The sequence below is a fragment of the Galeopterus variegatus genome, unplaced genomic scaffold, assembly GCF_000696425.1.
Source record: "Galeopterus variegatus unplaced genomic scaffold, G_variegatus-3.0.2 Scaffold17486, whole genome shotgun sequence".
Classification (NCBI taxonomy): Eukaryota; Metazoa; Chordata; class Mammalia; order Dermoptera; family Cynocephalidae; genus Galeopterus; species Galeopterus variegatus.
In genome coordinates this window covers 4,787-7,199 of record NW_007743597.1, presented here as the reverse complement: position 1 = coordinate 7,199, position 2,413 = coordinate 4,787, and the positions used below count along the sequence as shown (strand labels likewise).

General features: G+C 45.3%; 1 pseudogene; it reads left to right on the top strand.

Moving 5' to 3' along the window:
* Positions 1 to 214: 214 nt before the first annotated feature.
* LOC103582707 lies at positions 215 to 1,245 on the top strand (annotated as a pseudogene).
* The last annotated feature ends 1,168 nt before the right edge of the window (positions 1,246 to 2,413 follow it).

Below are 2,413 nucleotides of genomic sequence, written 5' to 3'. Positions count from 1 at the left end.
TTAGAGTTTTATTATAAGTCAAAAATGTATTTTTAGCTTACACTAAATCATCATCAAGGGAAATGGCCTCACAGAGGGCACCCCTGCTGCTATTCTGGCTCCAGCCAAAGGCAGACATGAGGACAGGGACTCACGACAGAAGAAGGAGCCCCAGTCGACCCTGGAGAAGTAGCCCCAGTCGACCCTGGTGCTCGAGCCCAGGAAAGAGCTTCTCATGAAGCTGAACGAGCTGTGGGAGCAGGCCCAGCGGCTTTGTATGTCCCTGTGAAGCTGGATGAGCTCCGTGCTGATCTAAAGACACAAGAAAGGGATGAACTCAAGGGGAAGAAACTGGAGGTTGAAGGCTGAGATAAAGATGGGGCAAAAGAAGCAGAAGTCGCCCTCAGTCTCAATGTCATCGTGGCCAAGTCTGGTCAGGACGGGAAGAAAGATCCTCAGCTGGTAAGCAGCAGCTCTCTTGGGGACGAAGCCCAAGATGACAGGCTGGAGTACCCCAGGCTGGAGAAGTTGTGGCACAAGGAGAACACGTCTGGGAAGTTTTCCTGTGAAGAATCAAATGAGCTCTGGTGGCATTTCATGCACCACAAAGAGAAAGTTCACGAAGATACTGTCCTCCTGGACACGCTGAACAGAACCAAAGAAATTCATGAAAATGTCATCATCTCTCTGACCTGAGCCACATCAAGGGCGAAGTCCTGCACAGCAAACATGCTAAGCTAAAGTACAAGGTGCAGACCTCCACCAAGACCTGGACCCGAGCTCGAAGACCCCAGAGTGATCCACCCTGGAGACCTGGCCCAGTAGGCCAGCTTCGCTGAGAAGAAGCTGCAATCATTTCAGGAGAAACTTAAGCACCGTGAAGCCAAAATTAAAAGGCCAAACCATCACTGGAAGCAGCTGGAGTTTCTCATCAGAAGCTGGTTCTCTACAGGCCAGGGATTTTGGCAGCACGTTTACATGGACAGACCCACGGTGAAGTTGGCAGGGGCTGCTCACATGTCATGGAAGGAAGAATTGTTTCAAATGACTGTTTTGCTGCTACTGCGCCTCATGGAGGACTCAGTGGTTGTCACTTCTTGGACCTGTAATCCCATCCTGTCTGTGGTTGACAGGGGCTTTTTTTCCCTCACCAAATGTGGCAGTGACCACCACAGCAAGGACCCTGACATCCAGCTGCCTGTAGGGCCTGACAGTCCCCTGTGCTACAACATGGTTTGCATCGAAATCTTGTACATCTGCTCCTAGAAATACTATGTACAGAGTCCTTAAAAATACAAACAGTATCTGACCCCCAAAAAATCATCTGTTAAAATCATTTATCGGTACATTTTTTTCCCTAGTCTTATCTTCAGCTTACTCTTGCTAATTTAATCTTTATTCCTCCAGATAAATCCCAAGTGTCCTGGAAACATTATCGTTTTCTTTATTGCCTAAATCACGTGGATAGTGTTTTGTTTAGGATTTTTGCTTCTGTATTTACAAGTGAATTTGGGGTGAAATTGCGTTTCTCAGAATCCTGATTTTGAAAGTGAGTTTACACTAATGTGTTAGTTTCCCAGGGCTGTCATAACAAATTAACACAAACTGTGTGCCACAAAACTGTGTGTCATATTCTCCTACAGTTCAAGAGCCCAGAAGTCCAAGATCAAGGTGTCAGCAGGATTGTTTTATTTTTGGATGCTTTGTGGCAGAATAATCTCATGCATCTCTCCAGGCTTCTGGTGGTTGCTGGAGATTTTTGGTGTTTTTTGGCTTGTAGATACATTACTCCAATCTATGACACCATGTTCACGTGGCCTTCTCTGTGTCTCCGTGTGTCCTTCACTGTCTCTCAAAAGAGCACTGTCACTGAATTTGGGGCACGCCCTAATCAATATGATAGCATCTTGATGATTACCTTAATTATATCTACAAAGACTATTCTGAGGTTTCTAGTGGACTTAAATTTTGGGAGAACAACCCACTACAACTGGTTTCTTTTAATAGTCAGTGTGACACAACCATATAAGCATTATGGCCATATTTTTTCTATGTGGAATTATTTTTATAAATACTCTTCTCTCATGTTTTTCTTATTTTTTTACTAGCTTTTAAGTTTGATTGTTTGGATTAATTTTATTTTATTTTATTATTATTTTTTTCCTTTTTGTCTTTTTTTCGTGTCTGGCAATGGGTCGCAACCCTCAGTGCCGCGCCTGTACCGGACCGGGACCGGCAACGGGATCGCAACCCTCGGTGTTGCTCCCACACCTCGCTCAGCCAGTGAGCGGGAACCGGTCTGTATGTGGGATCCGAACCCTCGGTGGGAGCGCCGCCGCACTCCCAAGCGATGCACTGTAGCAGTGCGCCACTGGGCTGGGCCTGCATTAATTTTAGAATTATCTCTCTTTCTATTATAAAGTTTTATATTATA